Below are 17895 nucleotides of genomic sequence, written 5' to 3'. Positions count from 1 at the left end.
CCTGCTGAAGAAAAACTTTTTTTTTCTATACACCTTTAGTGATTTGAAGTATCAAAAGTATCATAGCAGTAGTAAGATTGGCATCTGCTAATGAGAAACCATATTAAAGATCAAAATCACTAAGGCCAGTATCATTCTTTCCATGCAGGAATAACCTACAGTTACATGACTACTACTATAGTTGTTCAGTAGATGCAAAGTAAAATTTGGAAAGGCAGGGAAAGATCTTGCTGCCACTGCAATGCCTTTGTCATTTCTCACCCTGAGATAAGTAGCCATGAATCACTTAGTTAAGACCCAGCACAACTCAATGAAAGAGAAAGCATAAAAAAAACCCAATCTAACAAAAAAATTAAAAAGTGTTGCTTGCCACCCACTCTCCACTAAGAGCTTGTCTCCCAACTTGATTCAGCAGCTGTAATTCCGCTTTGATGTCAGTGACACTACAGCTACAATAATGCTACCATTGCAGTGTGAAACAATGAGACAAAGAAGGGGAGAATTAAAGTCAGGCTGGAGATACTGGTCAAAAACTATCCAAAAAAGTTCCCCAGCTTCCAATCTACAATGCAACCTTTAACAATCTACCCCCAGAACACTCTCTCCGGAGGAAAAAAAAAAACCAAAATCCAGAAATTGCCACAGCTGGAGCTTTTTGGGTGCTTTGTGTGTGCAGGCTTTTTCATAGCATACTGTGAAAATATTACTGAAAATATTTCTTTGACAGACTTCCAAGGCTAGAATCAAGTAGTAGTCTGAAGTTCCTCCCTATCTTCTTCCCCTTATGTTCAAGAGTTAGCACTGTTCACCATCCCAAAAATGTTTTTGTTTTCAAGCTACCTAGTAGATTTCAAAAAAAAAAACCCACCCAAATCTCTTATGTCCAAAATTCCAGGTACAATAGTAAGGAAATGCTGAAATATACTGTAAGAGCAGTATTAAGTGAATACACCTGCTACTGCCCAGCATAGGAAAGAAGAGGCTTCTGTTTCAGTCATTAAAATTAAATGTAAATTTTACATAGAACTTCATAGGTATTCAGAAAACAAATATTTTGTGTCCATTTGAAAACTCTGTCTCAGAACTTCCTCCTTAGTGTTCTCCCCCCCTTTAATTTCTTTGATTTGGAGATGTTTTTTCTTTTCACTTAGTAGAAGCTGCCCCCATTTTAAAAATAGATGTCAAACAGCTTCATGTTAATAACTGTTCACATAACAGTAGTCTCTAATAAAGCTTCAGTTATCCTATTTACCTTCAAAGCAGATTATTTTGGAAGACTGCACTTAAAACATCAAAAAGATCGTTTAATAAAAGCACAAAGTCATCCAAGAGCACTGAAAACAACTAATGAATTTTTAAACAAAACTACCAAGGTAGTTGCTCATCTGCTTGTTTTTTAATTCATGAGTTCATTTTAAACATACTATAATCGCAAGAAAGGTTCTCTTATTACATGTTGTATATAAAATAATCTCGAGACTACTGTGATGTTATTTCAAAAGCCAGTGCAAGACCTAGTTTGTTGGCACATACACTTCATCATACCAGGAGTTCACAATGACAAAATCTTTTTCACCCCTTGAGCGTTATTATAATTCTACACCCTGTTAAACCCTTCTCTCAAACATTTTAAGACAGAATTATTAAACTATATCAGTTTCAATGATTCAGCCCCTCTACTTCAGGCACCTGTTCAGTCAGCCATGTGAGAGCATTACTACATTAGTAAGAAACTGTATGGCACCATCAACTTCAGAGAAAAGATGCACATTTGAAAACAGTTGTCAAAACACTGTTCTGGTTACCACAACACTACAGTCATAACAACCACTTCCAAAAAGTGGAGGTAGGCAGACCAAGAAGTTGCTAATAGAAGATAATCTAGGGTTTTTCCCATTTCTCTCCCAGATCACAGTTTAAGTCTAGCTGCACTCATCCTGTCTAGAACTAAAAAGAGAATTGTTAGAAGATTAGTGAAAACACCCAAGCTGTAAACAAAGACTAAATCATAGCCACTACCTACAAGCATGATACTCCAGACAAGATTTAATACCGCAGCAACAGAATCTCATCTCTGCTAGAACAGCAGATAATAACCTGCATTGCTTACCACAAGCTAACATGGGTTAACCATCTTACTCTTGCAAGGACTGCAACATCCAGACTTATGTTTTCATTCTACCACCAATGAAGACAGATAATGAAACTTTACCTATCTGGCATTTTGAGTGCAGTTTCATGCATGTCTTACAGTGGGGCAAGTCAGAACTGCTTGTCAGAAAGTACTCTTGTGCCAGCTCTAGATCTACAGATGTCATCTATACCAGGGACTTGAAGACTGTCAAAAACAAATCCCTTTCCTTCCCACATTAGCTTCTAACAGACTCCAAAAGCCGTTCCAGATCTGTTAAATGGTCAGGCAGTCCTGGAAACATAAGGGAAAGAGTGGGGGAAGCACAGAAGAGGGAAACTTCAAGACAGCCTCTTTTAGCATCAACACAGATTTGTCAAGTTTTTAGGTATAGTTTCATGAGCAGCTTATTTGGGCACAACCAGGGCAACACAGAGTTTTAAGTATGTCTTCACTAATAGAAGCCATCTCTAAAGTATTGGCTAAATTATAACTACACATTTAAATGCTATTAAGCAATCCTAACAATGAGGTCTACTAAACTAACAGTTTGCAATGATGAGAGTAGGTGAAATGGCATAAGGAACTCAAGTGATAACAACCCATGGAATTGTTCCTTTACACTAAATCCACCCCAAAATTATTGTTTCAAAAAACAATGCTTCACAGCTAGATTTAACCAATGTTTCTTGACAGTGCAAGTGACACAAATACAGTCAAAACCATCCTTTCAGTTCATCAGTTATAGCACAGAGGAAAGTGCTATCTAAAGAAGATGAAAGAACGCTGTAGTGGTCCATAACTCCCAAGTTCTACTGCTCCTAGAACCAAGAGCTGCAAACAAAGAAGCAACCATGTAAATGCTACAATAGCTGATACAAAAAATAGCTCACAGGGACCAAACTAAGCCAGATACCCTCTTTTGGTAAGCCTCGTAGTGGCTTCACTGGTAATAATAGCAGGAATATTAAGAAAAAGAATATAAGTTTCACAGATGACTATTGACACAAGCTGCAATTGTGTTTTAATAACATAACCTAGTCTACACTAAAGCTCTGGAGTCATCCAAGGTTAAGAGGCAGCTTGTTGCAGAAATGGCACTGAGCCTGGAGAGTTTCAGCTCTGTTGTAACAGTTGCATAAAAAAAAAACCAAACGACAACTTAGCTAGTCAATATATTATTCAGTATTTTCTCCCCACCTCTGAGCATAGTTTTGTTGTAAAAATCTAAACACTATTCAGCATGGACAAACCTGCTCATCACTTTTAAGTAGTGTTAAATTACCATTCACACAGGGCTTAAAGTCTTTTAATATCAGTAGGAGAGGTCACACAACTGTTGCTGAAAAGCAGGTTAATTCAGGTACTTCTGACTCAGAATGTAATTGAGCCTCATTTGCTTTAAATGCTACTGGCACTCAGTGATTCAATTTGTAGGACTGCTAAAAAGAGCAGTTCCAGAGGCCAGAAATAGCCTGGGGCAAGGTACTCCTTTTGAATGAGACTTTTCATGCAACCTTCAATTATAAGGAAAAAAACCCAAAACCAAAAAACCCCCAACTTAAATATTTTGCTGCTTTGGTGTTAGTCTCACTTACCTTCCAGATTTATAAAAATAGCATCTTTTCTTTACAGCTTTACAAGATCATTAAAAACAGTACTCGTGGTTTTAGTGAGTGGAAACAAAAGACTCAAGTCTCAGGGTTTCCATTAAACACCTACTCTTAACCAATAACAAACATATCAGAGCTTAACCACAAAAATGAAAGCTGCTGCTTTTTTTTTCTTTTTTAATTTTTTTTTTTTAGTATAGCAAACAATGCAAGAAAGTCATGTATAAGCAAAAAAATCCAAACCTCCAACATCCCATTGATCCTCCCATCAGTAATGGATAAGAGGTATTTTTATTTTTGGCAGGAGCATGAATTTAAATGGGAAAAAGAGTATCATACATCCTCTTAAAAGAGGTTTTGAATTATAACCCTAATTATAAAAGTTTAAGTTACATAGCTTGAAAATCATCCAAGCAAGAGGGCAAAATATAATAATCCTGGGAAGTTACCTATTAAATATCCATTGCCAACTTGATGAATTTTGCTGCTCCAGCCTTATAAAAACAGTTCTACTCCAGACATGTAATTTTGTCTTTTAGAATAAAGTTCTCTTATTTACTGCTTACTCTGCATGAAACTTGTTCTAAGTGGAGAAGTCCATGAAGAACAATTTTCTCAATCTCCATTATTAATGCTAGGTCTTAAAAGATGTATTACAACTATATTATAGCAGTATCAGCAACTGGAACGACATAAAATAAAAAATACATAGGACACAGTCTCACAGATTCTATTGCCAGAGTTCTATTAGTAAAAAGTATATAGTTCTCCATAGCATGCTGAACTAGTCTACCTTTTTGAAAGCCAAGGGTACACTTCTGTTTATGAACCTTATTTACAGAAGATTAGACCTCACTCATGGAAAACTAAAGACTGGAAGATACTCAGAAAGAAAACAAGAGTAGCTGCACAGTCAAGCATCTTTTTACTTTCCGTTAACAATCTCCTCCTTTAAGTGGTCACAGCCCACCAAGAGCTTTTAATAGGCACACCATCACAGACTGCTATGAGACTACAAGTGTTTTGAGCCTTCACATGCCCTGACTGCAATATTACCTATTCCAGTACTTTGAGAGTAATCTGATGTTTTACAGTTACTGCACACATGGACTACACAGAAAGCTACTTCTATTTTTTAGATTACCTTCTTGTAGAGCCTTAAAGTAGAACAGATGCACTTAGCTGCCGTTCATACCTCTATTGCTGCAGACCAAGCCAGGGTAAGTGACAAGTAAACTTTGTACAGGCAATATTTGTATGACTTGATCATTTAAATTCCTTCTGTCTTGTATAAGCTCCTGATTAAATGGCAGGTATCTAAACATATGGTAAGGCATAGGAAGGGAAAACTGGGCATTGAAACTATCTTACCACCCATGCAGTCAACATCCCTTTACACGTTCCGGTATCTAGCCACTCACTGTTTTGGGAATAAAAGCAATGACAGTAAGCTAAAACTGCATGACAAACAATTAAAAAAGAAAATTCCCAAAATCTGTAAGCCAAAGCCACCTGTAATGGCACTACAGAAGCCATCATAATTGCACTGGGAATTATTTTCTTTAATATACAAAACCTAACAGGAACAAAGGATTTAAATGTATTTATTAGCATACTGCAGTCATTGGATTTTCACAGGCTTACTGTCAATTTTCATTCTGTAATGACAGCTCACATACCAGCTTGTCACATCACCATGACTGATTCTATTCCCACTTCTCAAAAGCTATACTAATTCATTAAGGTAATTTTAGAACTTATCAGATGTGCTTGAAGGAAAGGATTGCTCTCACTCACTTCCCCTTCCTGAAGGTTCCCAATTATTGTCACATGAACTGGCAAATGAAATGGTCTAAGGCTTTCTTTTTCCTCTATCCTGGGGAAAGGGGTGGGGGGAAAGACAACTAACATTTTTATTTATCAGGTGAATTCATATATTACTCACAGGAAGGCAAAGTGGAATGGTCCCCCCCCCTTCAGATTTTACATAAAAGAAAATGCGCCTGTGATCGTTTTAATGCCTAGTGAGTAATACTGACACCACACCTCATTCTCATCATGCAGTGCATAATGCGATAGCCACACCATGACATCCTCAAACACCAATGTATTACTTACTCCACCAATACCAAGTATTTCTGTGGACACCTTTCTTCCTGCTATGTCCTGAAATCATCTACATCATGCCCAAGCTTCAGCTTGACAGAGCTCAAGTTGTTCTATTCTAAACTGGTCTAGTGAAGCTGAAAACCCACATAAAAATGGCTGTGATCATATAATTCCTCCTCAGAAACACACCCAGAGACATCCCCACCCAGTCCTTGTGTGCTATTTTGTTACAAACGTTTGACTGAGAAGTTCCACAGCGAAAGGAGTGACCAAAAAAGCTAACTACAGATCTCTCTGCTTGCTGAAGCCATGTAAATCCTCAGACTCAGAAAACCAGGATGGAAATACTTAATTTCTATGAATTACAGTGCAGAGACTTTGACACTTAATGTAGAATAACCCAACTGATTAATTTCCAATACACCTGGTACAGGAATAAATGCTAAAAAAAAATTTAAAAAAAGCCTGAAAGCAACTTGCCAATTTCTACGTCATCTTATTACTCCTATTTTTATTCCTTCCTTTTCGCAAATGCTACAGAAATGAGACAGAACATCACACGTTCAGGGGAGATGAAAATTTTGCCAAGTGCCCCATCCTGTGCTGCCCCCCGGAACATATTCTGCAAAAATTACAGTGCTTGGTGAGAAGATAAGTCTTCTTAACTCTGTTAATAATTAGGAAAAGGGATAAATTTAGTACAAGTATAACCTATGGAATTTATTTTGCTTTGCAGCCACAAAGCTGTCAAGTCTCTGCTACCAGATCTCTCTTGCTCTAACCATAAGTCTGCCTTTCTCTACCAGCAGCCCTCAAAACAGGAGACTGAAAAGAGAGATGCTACTCTCAAAATCCAAGCAGGCTGTCAAAGGTGACTTATTACAATACAGGTCCTTAGTCTGGAAAGTACCAACTGGGCTGTGCCTTTTTGCTTTCTGGTAAAGTGTTTAGGAGAGCTATGTCCACAGCCTTTATTATTTTAATAATAAAAATAAGAAGTATCTTGCACTCTGAGAGAACCTTTATGACCACATCCAGAGTCACCAGTAAAATGCTAAGCAGCACCGCTTAAGGCAAAACTGAAATGCTACATTTCCCAATGTATTCTGACGCAAGTCAGAACAAGGTTATTCCCAATACTTCCAGTTGCCTACTGTTATCAACAGGCAGTCTCTTACTCTCACAAGCAAAGAGGTGGGATGATTTAGAGGGTTTCCAAACACAGTCAACCCTTACTTTCAGCACCTTTTCTCTGCACTAAATCACAATTACCAATGCAAAACAAATTGTCTCCTTGAAGTTCATTAACACAAATACATCCTCAAACATAACAAATGGAAGAGATGATTTAGAAGAGAAAAACAGAGAATCATGAAGTAAGGTGCCTTCAAGTCAGGAAAAGGCTCTGTATAAAGTACAACACAGTAGATAAAAGGCACAAAGAGGTATCACAGAAGCGATGTCTTCAGATAACAGTCACAACATGATTTAATACAGAACACAAATACAAGAGACTAACAATGCACACAAGCATTAGCAAGTCCAGAAGACAACCCTGACAGTTCACACCTTTACTGTAGAATCCAGCAACAGCTGGCAACAAAACAGTCACATTTAAAATAGTCTGGACTAATTCAAGCAACCAAAGTTTAACTAATTCTCACTGTCCTGAATAACATTTTCTTTCCACTTGTTGTATGAATCACCTACAAAGAGGTTACAGTGTCCAGGCTTCCATCCTTAAGCGGTTGTTGAACAAGGAAGACTAAAATTAAAATTCACCATTTTAACTAAAGTTTTTTGCAGCACTACTAAGACCTGTCTTTTAATTAATTCTACAGGAGGCCTTTTCATGCAATTAAACAGGGGAATGACTCATAAACAGGAAGGACAGCCCGAGTCGTAGCCTCTGGTTTAACTTACCCAGTCCATTCCATCAAGCCAGTTTAGCCCAACTTATTTTTATCTTTATCCTTTCAAATTTACAGCAACAGCCAAAGTAGTCACGAGGGAGCATGCCATGAACAATGCTCCCTAACTTCTCACCAGTTCTGGAGGAAGCAGTGACATTTTAATAGTCCCCAGTAAAGTCCAAGAACAAAGAGTCCCACGGTTGCTCCATTATTCAAACAGCCCATCCTGCAAGTCTGAATTGTCAAATAACAAAATCAATAGGCAATATACCATCTCTGTTACCTGCATTAGCTAGCTGAATTGAATACTGGCTCATATCAGAGCAAAGTTAAATTAAAAAAAAAAAATCACTTGGAAGGAAAGTAGCTAATACCAGAGAATGAAAGATCATTAAAGAGAACAGAAGTGAAGATACCCATGGATCCAGGAAAAAAAACATTCTAAAAGAAAACAGAGCATTTTAGCAAGCAAAGAAATAAAGACTCCTTACAGAAAAGTCATAGAATGGTTTGGGTTGGAAGGGACCTTAAAGATCATTTAGTTCCACCGCCCTGCCATACGCAGGGACACCTTGCACTAGACTAGGTTGCTCAAAGCCCCATCCAACCTGGCCTTGAACGCTTCCAGGGATTCCAGTCATTTCAAATCTGGAAAGATATATGGGAGAGTGGTATTTTCTCTGTAACCGCTTTAGCAATTTGTGAGAATTTGCCCTGTTCTGATCCATTCTGAAACAAAATCCACATTCTCTTTACAAAGCTAGTAAGACCAAGAATTACTGTCCTTCTGGAGCTGCTATAGAAGAGCTAGTCATTTTCCAGCTTCCAAAAATTTTTGAATTGTAATGTCTACACACACAATAATTGGTAACAATGCAGGTGACCAATGACAATTTCAGTATTACAATAAACAACTATTTATCAAGATCTTTTGAATTTGATTAATTGTTTGTTTTTTACAACAAGGTACTTTGTCAATTTGGTATGTTACATGTAAACACCTGAGCTCCTCTGACATGTCTAAAAACAATTGCCCAAATGCCACGTGAAACAGACTTAATTGCTCTAGAGGAGCTCAAGAAATACCTACCTAACCAAGCTAGAAAATACATCATACATTACTGTGAAGACTTTTCATTTATAGAGAGTGGAGGCTGAGACTTGCTTCACAGTATCCATACATTCCTACTCTTTCTTCCACGCCTCCTGTCTGAAGCGGGACAGCATTTTGGCATTTTGTATCTCCTCAAACCACTCTGAGCACTTCACTGTGGCACAACACCCAGGCTTGATTTTTGTAAAATGAAATAGGAATTTTAAATTGTGAAACATCACAAACAGAGATGATTGCTTCACTGAACTCATGAGCATGAGCAGATTTTTCAAGATTTCATTAGCACAGCATTCACTTGTAAAGGCAGGGGAAATTTTTCTACTGAGCCTCCCAGAGAATGGCTTCCAATCAAACATGAGATTTAATTATCATTAGGCCTGCATAACTGCCAGAATTATTAACGGTCATAAAATAATGTTTATGCAGCATGTCAAAATTTCAGAATGCCATGTAAGCTAATCTCATTTTCTACTACTTCTTTCAAATTTAGTAGCCATTAATTTCAAGGTCTCTCCTTTGGTTCTTGCATCTTGGCACAGGATTAAAAAAAAAAAATAAAGGGCACAAAATGCTTTAGTCTTGCTGTACTGTGAGTACCAGATTCATCAGATACAAACACTGGATAAGGAAGTCTTAACACTTTCATTTGTTTGTACAGTTCCTAACATCAAATAGTAACTGAAGGACTTCCATTCTAAACTGGTAACAAAAGGAAAGGGGGGTGTGGGGGAGAACAAGCTGAAAGAATGTGACTTACAAGAAAAGTATGTCAACAGTAAGAGTTTTATTTCACTCACTTTTGAAGGGCATTTATATTACAGAGTCACTGTAGTAAAACATGGAAGAGTTATTCATTCCAGTACAACTGCTACAAAAAGTGAAGAGTGCTAAGTCAGTATGAATAATGTTTAGTCTAAAAACAAAGCACAGAGAAAGTTCAATGCTACTCAACATTGGGAACGTTCCACAGAAGTTGGTTTATTAATAAATAGGTAATTAAAACCATCCCACTTGGCATGAATTTCAATTCATTCACTTCGTAATGCCTTCCCTGAACCTCACTCCTTTTGCCCAAAAGATAGCTCTTAAATTTGAGTTGGAGACCAACACTGCCTGCCACAATTTATCAAAAATAATTAGCTGCAGGTCCCTGAAGACTTTCAATGCATAATAAAGAGACAACATTCCTGCTACTCTAGTAGAAGTCTCCTTTCAAAACAGCATGCAGTTAAAAGCTGTAACTGAAAAACCTTCCAACTTGCTCAGAATTTGAGCTGAAATAATTGCTAGAAATTATTTCAGGAGGAAGTTCTGAGAAGACCTTATGAACCAGGCTATAAGCACTACTGTTCCACCAGCTGATCAACCAGAATTTTATTATGAACAACAGGTTTAAAAAACAACCATAACTCAACCTTCAAAGCTTATCCTGATGGGGTCTGATACACATTGAAGCATCCTGAAAAATCATGACATTCAGAATGCCCAGATTTTATGTTAAGATTAACAGCCTACTTTTAAACACTAGTTAATTAGACCATTTTAAAAACACCTACTTAACTGGCATAGTAGAGGAATGAGACAAACCAGACTTGCCTTGTTAAAACAAAAAACAAACCAAAATACATCAGAAACCACCGCGAGATCTAGATTCTCCCAGACTAGCACATTTCAGTTACTTCAGCTACTCCATACACTGTTTCTTCAGTTGTCTTGCAGCGGAAGCACAGTCCTATTACAAAAGTCTCAAATTAACAAAAAATGCACCCCCCAGACTCCAAATATTTGTACGATTGAGAAATAATATTTTATGTGAAGGATTTGAAAAAAAGTGGTTTTGCAAGAAAACAGTAGCGAGAGATCTATACAGCAAGAAGAACATGTCACTTATGGCTAATTTAGTCACTTCAAGGTTGGAATGAATAATGTCAATAAACCCTCCAGCTTTTGTAACGCTGAACTCAAGACTCGCCTTACCACAGTATTACCCATCTGACACAAATACACTCTTCCGTGTCTCAAATTACGTAGCAACCTGTGCCACAATCTATGTGAAACAAATGAAAGATCCGTTCCTTCCTTCAGTCACACTTGCACTACTTCTCAGTTTAACTGCACATCCTCCATTTCTTATGTTGCAAAACAGGAAAAATTGAATTCTTTTGTCTGTCAAAACAATACTCTTCCCTTGCCTCCTCTCTCCTCCTCCCAACCATCTCTCATATAAAGATTGTTCTCCATGTTCCTAAGAATTCCTCTTTTTTAACAGTGTAGCTAACACTGTACAAAAAAAAGGCACACAATCAAGTGATAGAGATATTTTCTGTATTATTCTACATGTGGTCCTTATGCTTCCTGAGATCCTTTCTTCCCCTCCACCCCTTTTAAAAAAACAAACAAAAAAACCCCAACAAAACCCCCAAACCCAACAACAACAACAACAACAAAAAACAAACCCCAGCATGCTGAGCAGGAGCTTTTATGTAGAAGTCTGCAAAGGGTGTGAAGTTCCTTTTTTTCCTGTGTGAATTAACATTAAAGTCTTTAGATTTTCCAAATGTCAATGGCTGGTGCTCAGGAGATGCTGCTACTTAGACATCATGACATTTTTCATCTGCATAATGCAACAGTGTCTCACTCACACCAAGTTCAAGTTTGAGCCAGAGCCAAGAGCTACCTTCTCAAATGTAAGAGTAATACCTACTCGTGGATGTTCTGCCAGTCTTACTGCAATCTATTTAAAGTCTGCCTACAATATGTTTCTGATGTATATAATAAGAGATCTCTACCTGCTGAAAGTTGCCCTAGATGACATGTAGCTTCCTTCCTTCTCATTGTATTAGAAAGAAATCTCAAAGCAGGGACACCCATCACACTTGCATGAAACACACTCCTCTACAAATTCCAACAGAGCAGTGTGCAACTGGTACTGCTTCTGACAACATAGATTTGCAACAAATGATTTAGAAATCTTGATATTTCTATCACAAAAGTCCCCTCCTTCTCCAGCTGGTAGCACACAACATGTTGCTATCACACAGTAACAGGAACGCTATTTCCTCAAGCACTCTAACCAGAAAGTCAGAAAAATCTATTTACAATAAGCTGACAAGAGTTTTGCACCTTCTTGCCCGTTACGCATTTCCACAAATAAAAAAACCCAACACCTCATTAGAAACCAGTTAGCCCTTAAAATCTAATACCATTTCAACTTTTACTGTACTGGCAATGAAGAAAATGAAACTGATGCAAAAGATAACCATCAAGAGACACACTTCTTGAGAAAAACAAGTGGTCAAACTAAGTGATGGGAACTGCAACTAATTCAGCATGCACTGTGGAATATCTCTGTACAGAAAGGAAAGTAATACAACATAGGTAAATATTTGTGGGGTTTTTTCTCAGTTATCATGAGTCCATAGATTTCAGACTGCATTACTGTAAGATAGCCTACACAGAATCTTGAAGGTCACACTGAAATTTCAGCTGGTGCAGGATGTTTATATAATGATCTTTCACAACAGAAGCATATTACATCTTTATTCCTGTATGATAATGGTTTCATATTCATTACCAAGTGCAGTCCTAGGCATTAACCTCAAACTTCAAATTCCCCTGTGGCTTATCTATCATGTACTTTGAGTCAGATATTTTTTTTCGTCCTAACAGCCAATATTACTTGGGATGCTCCAGCAAACCACCACCTGATTTACTGGGTGTAGGAAGAACCACCACAAAACCACACAGAATTTCATCTGCAAAATGATTCAGTGAATCCACTGGGGAAAAGAATTTTAAACAATGACCAGGCTTTGCAAAAAATTAAAGCTTTATAAAGGGTCATCTGCTTAAAAGGTACCTTACAGTGGCTGCTGCATAGCTATTTTGAGATGCTCAGGATGTTTGGGAGCCTAAATGCAGGCGAGTTCTTTCCTTCTAGTTCAGCTTTACACTTCATACTGTTTGAAACCTATGATTCCACAAGTTCTTTCACATGGATGAAACATTTTTTCCAGGTATTCAGCATGTAAACTATTTGATTTCTTGGGTGGAATAAAAAAAAAAGTAATTATCCTTCATATTATTACATATTACAGAATGGGAAAAGTCAATTCCCTAAGTATCATGGCACACCCTTTTACAGCACTGGTTAGTCATGAGATATAGACCCTAAATAAAATGGGATGTCAGTCTTTGCCACCATTATCAAAGTGACCAACATCAGCATCACCCAAGGCATCTGAACCACGTATAAAAAAATTAAGTCAATATTTTAATACACACACTCACTGAATCTCAGCTTCTGCAACATTTAATTCAAGAAGATTGATAACGGTTTCCACCCAGATTGCTGGTAAATCACTTGCAACATAGCAGAAGTTTCCAAAAGCAATCCTGCTGACTTCTGTTCATCTGGTTTAGCATCACCAGTTTTACATAATAATATACATGTCCTAAGATGCTTGTAAATTAAACCCTGACATATTAATGTATGCAATTTCTGGATTCATACATTCATCTGTTCAGTGGAACGTTAGTTTTTAGAATCATTATTGGCATACAATAATCTCATCATAAATTTCTAAAATATTTTGCTTTAAACTAAGGTAGTTTGGATACAAAGCTGGCAAAAAAAAAACCCAAAGCCACTAGAAAACATACAAGTAACTTCCCACTCATCTCCATTAAGGTTACTGCTGCTCAAAAGTGATTGACAAGTGCACCGCTCAAGTCTCTGGTTGTCAAAACAGACTGCACTGATGGTACTTGCGTTTCTAAATTTCCCTCAATGCAGCCCGTCAAGCTGTCTGCTTTGACAGAATCTTTTCTAGGACAGAAAGGTAAAGCAGTAAGCTATAGCAGGGAAAAGAAAAGGTCCATTAACTGATAACGCCTGCTTCTATTTCTGTTAGTGGAAACCATAATTTCCTATCAACATTGTGTATTAATGAAGAAAGCCATGGTGCTACTGGTGAAGCTTTGAAATCATCAAGGTACACACTCCTCCTAGGAACACTGGGTTATTTATACAACTATGAAGTCTCTTATTAGCTTCGTTGACTTCAAATGCAGAAATACAGACATTTATAACTGATAAAATTACTGCTCTCCACATCCCTATAAGCCTCAAGAGCGTAAAAAAGGTAAGTTTAGGAACACATTAATTTCTGCTTCATAGAATTGCTGTGTTATCCAACAACTCTATAGCTATATGACACGAATAGAGTATAAATACTGAATTTAACAACTGCATTTCTCTTCCAGAGTCATTAGAAGATGGCATTGCTAAACCAGTTACAATGATTAAAGCAGCTCAACAACAGCCCAGGTTACTTTGAACCTTTTAATCATTTTTGCAAAATTATTTTTTTTTTCCACTTCGGCCATTTTCAATATAGTAAAACACACAGAAAACAGTAGCTACCACCGAAGGGACAGAAGACTTTTCATTCATACTTGACTGAAATTTAAAAAAGAAATGAGAGCTACTCTGAGGAAAAAGGCATACATGCATGTGGACAAAATTAAACATTCCCAGTTCCTAGGAAAAAAACACACATCAGTTCCACGTTTTAAAGCAGCACAGGCCTCACAAAGGCTTTTGAGGACAAAAACTGACACCAGAGCATTCCCAACCACCAAAGCACGTTAAAATGCAGCCATAACAACACCGCACTCCCAGCAAGAAACCTTACCCATCCTCGCCCTGTTAATCCAACAGCTAAAACAACGCCAGGGTGAAAAACTAGTGAAAGTCAGCGGAGTTTCTGTTTGGTTTTATCACGGTTTCTTCCCTGGCAGAGGGAGGCTGAGGACCACCTCGCTCTTCCCTCAGGCGCCACAGACAAAAGAGCGACAGCCGGGGGGGGGGGGGGGCAGCTCTGGCCTTATTTCCACCCCACCCCCCACTGTTGTTCGTTTAACTGTGCCGAGTGCGACACGGGCATGAGTTTTCTTTCTAGGCGCGCAGAGCCCCTGGAAAAACAACAGCAGACGCAGGCCACACACAAAAGCCGCCTGTCCCTTCGCCGCCGTAGCCTGAGGCAATACCGCCTCTCCCCACCCCCCAGGCCGGACCCAACCGCTGGGCTCTCCCCGCCCCTCGCCGCCTCCCCGCACCGGGGACGGCGGCCTCCACAGTTCCCTGCCTCCCTGCCCAGGGCGCTCGGTAATCGAGCCCGGCAGAAGCCTGAGGCCTAGTGAAGCAGAGACAGCGGCACCAGCCCCGCAAGCAAGCGCGGCGCCCGCCCCTCCGTCTCCCTTCCCTGGGAGGGGGGAGGGACAGAGGCCTCCCGCCCCACCAGCGCCCCCGAGGCCAGCCCCATTGTTCCCCGCACCCCAGGCTCTCTGCTCCCCGCAGCCGAGCCCAGGAGCGGGTGGTAGAGGAGACAGCATACTCACCACACGGGCCGGGCTCCCCGCAGCGACCACCGGCCCCCTCAGCTACGGCACACGGGCGCGGCCGCAGCGCCCTGCTTCTCCAACACCCGCAAGCCCCCGGGCCCCCCCACCGCCGTCGCCTGCCACCCCTCCACCTCCGCCGCTGCAGCAGCGGCGGCCATCTTGTGCGTCGGCTGCCTCCCCTCCTCCTCCTCCTCCTCCTCCTCCTCCTCCCTCCCTCCCTCCCTGCCTGCCTGCCTGCACCGCCTCGCCGCTGTCTGCCTGCCTGCACCGCCTCGCCGCTGTCTGCCTGCCGCCCGCCCCTTCCTGCGCCCGGCCCCCCGAGCAGGCGGGGCGGCCCTGGGAGAAAAAGCCGAGTCACGGGCTGTGGCGCTGGGCAGGGTGAAGGGCAGTGTTGTCAGGCAGGGGCGTTGTCGCTCTCTGCCGTGGGGAGGGTGTCGTGAGTTCTTGTTAGTGATGGTGCGTGCTCCCTGCTGCCCTCCCTTGCCTTTTGGGTGGGTTTTTCGTTCTTTTGCCTCGTCTTGTCCTCGCCAGCGATGACTGCGGGCGCGGCGAGGCTACGGGGTCGAGGTTGTGGTTCTTCAGACGCTAAGTGTAGCTTGAGGAGCTCTCTCTGCGTGCTCGGAGCCTCCCAAAGCCCCTAGCCCGCCATTTTCTCTAGCTCAGCGCCCACAGCAGGGCGGGAGGGTGCTTCCCCTGTTCGGGGTGCACTGCAGTTCCGTCTTCTTCCCTGCTGCGATTGCCTCATGCCATCAAACCTTAGAGCTTGGAGGTTGGTTTATTTTCTTACTTGGAGGAAAAAAAATGATGAATGCTGTTCCCCATCCAGGCACACTTAGGTGGCTGTGCAGGTCAAAGACCACGTTACTTTGCCCGCGAGGCCCATGGGGAGCTGGGCTTGTTGCTGGAGACGGTTCCGCGGTAGCTTTCTTTCGGCAGGGCACATTTTATTAATCCTCAGCTTCAACCAACACCACAGGTACGATGTTTTGGGGCCCCACCAAGCCTTCCTGTATCACACAGTAACTGAACTAGAGTTTGGCTACTGAAAAAATTTTAAAATGAAGTTATATCTTACAATTATTCATAGTGACTTGCTGCATTTAGTTAGCATATACTGATAGTTTTAAAATGCTGTGAGAAGTAATTACTTAACATCTGGATGTTTCAAGGTAGCATCGAACTGATTCCCATTTTATACAAACATGAACTGTGGTGTAAAATGCTAAGGATTTTGTCCAAATTTATTTCCAAATTTAACAAAAAGATGAGGTTCAGGAGTCCCATCCTGTTCCCCAGATATTTTATCGTGCTATGCCCAGCTGGAGGTTCTGTGGGATCTATGCTGGTGTGAGGTCATTGGGCAGGATGCTGCATATGGAATCACTGCATTTCTAAAGGCTTCATAACACTGTAAGGAGCATGCATTGTATTATCAGTTCAACGTCTGAACTGCAGAGGACTACATGACCTTGGCATACATTAAAACAGCGCAATGTCAGGTCAGAAGTAACCAGGCCCGGAGCCAGGGGCTTGAGACAGCAACCTGCAAAAGGAAGCTGGGTCATGACATGTAGACAGAAATACGGAAACAAATTACAGAGCTGAGCTCCTGGACATGAGAGAAAGTCTATGTAGGGAGAGTTTAATCTTCAGCTCCTCTTCCTGACTCTCATATGGATTGCGGATATTATGTTAACTTTACAAGAAGTGTGGTGACAGTAGCTAGATGTATTATTTCTCTCATTTTTACTAAAGAAATTGTCTCTATTATTTAGTCTTTTCCAGCAAAACAATTAAGCTTAATGTTTATCAATGATTAGTGCTTGAATAAAATAAGAACAGCTATTAAATTAATTTCTGAAAACAGGGTTTTCTTGGTATATTCACAGGCATTTGGGATCTTATGAACTCAGAAGGCTAAGATCTTTACAAAGATCACATTTAACTTACTACGAGTAACAAGTGTAAATCAAGAAGTTTAACATGGAAGTGTGAATCTTAAGCATTATGGCTGTTTTATTGTTGTTTCAAGAAGATTAACAGGAAAGATTTAGAAGTCTACAAACAGAAGTCTAAAACAATCAATGTTTGTAAGCATCAGAATCCTTAGTACCATCATTACACAATAAAATATCTGAATGAATGATTTAATCAAGAATATCGTAGTTAGCCAGATTTGGAAGTCAGGGATGATCACAGATTAGTACATTGTTATATTCTTATAATTATATTGGCATTGTAAAACTTCCTGCAATGCCCCAATGCAACACTAATACCACTTGTTCTTAATGACTGTATAAATTATGTAAGAGTCTTTGTCCTGAAGCACAAGCTTTCATATAACCAATTGGCAAATTGCAGCATAGTTTGTTAAAAAAAAAATCAAATCTGAATCATTATACTCCTATCTAATTACTCCTCCCTCTTGGAAATGAACTACTAAGTAGTATCTCTGCACGTTATTCTTGATCAATTTAATTATCGTCTTCACCCTATTATTCTAATTTAAAACTGTGCATACCACAGAAAATTTTCAATCAGCAATTGCCATCTTTTGCAGACTCCTCTCCTAAATGTTATGCTAGAAATGTGAACCTTATTGAAGTTACT

The 17895-nt window shown here is 39.9% G+C and overlaps 1 protein-coding gene across 5 annotated transcripts in view; it reads right to left on the bottom strand.

Annotated features, from left to right (window-relative positions):
- The window catches only part of RC3H1 (ring finger and CCCH-type domains 1), an 81788-nt gene extending 66392 nt beyond the window's left edge, over positions 1–15396 (bottom strand). For all 5 annotated transcript variants that reach the window (XM_075038632.1, XM_075038627.1, XM_075038628.1 and 2 more), the window contains exon 1: positions 15283–15396. The gene's annotated coding sequence lies outside the window, so the exon portion shown is untranslated. The remainder of the gene's footprint in view (positions 1–15282) is intronic.
- Between the last annotated feature and the right edge of the window lie 2499 nt (positions 15397–17895).

The sequence above is a fragment of the Buteo buteo genome, chromosome 10 (assembly GCF_964188355.1).
Source record: "Buteo buteo chromosome 10, bButBut1.hap1.1, whole genome shotgun sequence".
NCBI classification, from domain to species: Eukaryota; Metazoa; Chordata; class Aves; order Accipitriformes; family Accipitridae; genus Buteo; species Buteo buteo.
The sequence above is the reverse complement of the archived record's forward strand: the minus strand, read 5'-3'. Positions and strand labels throughout refer to the sequence as shown.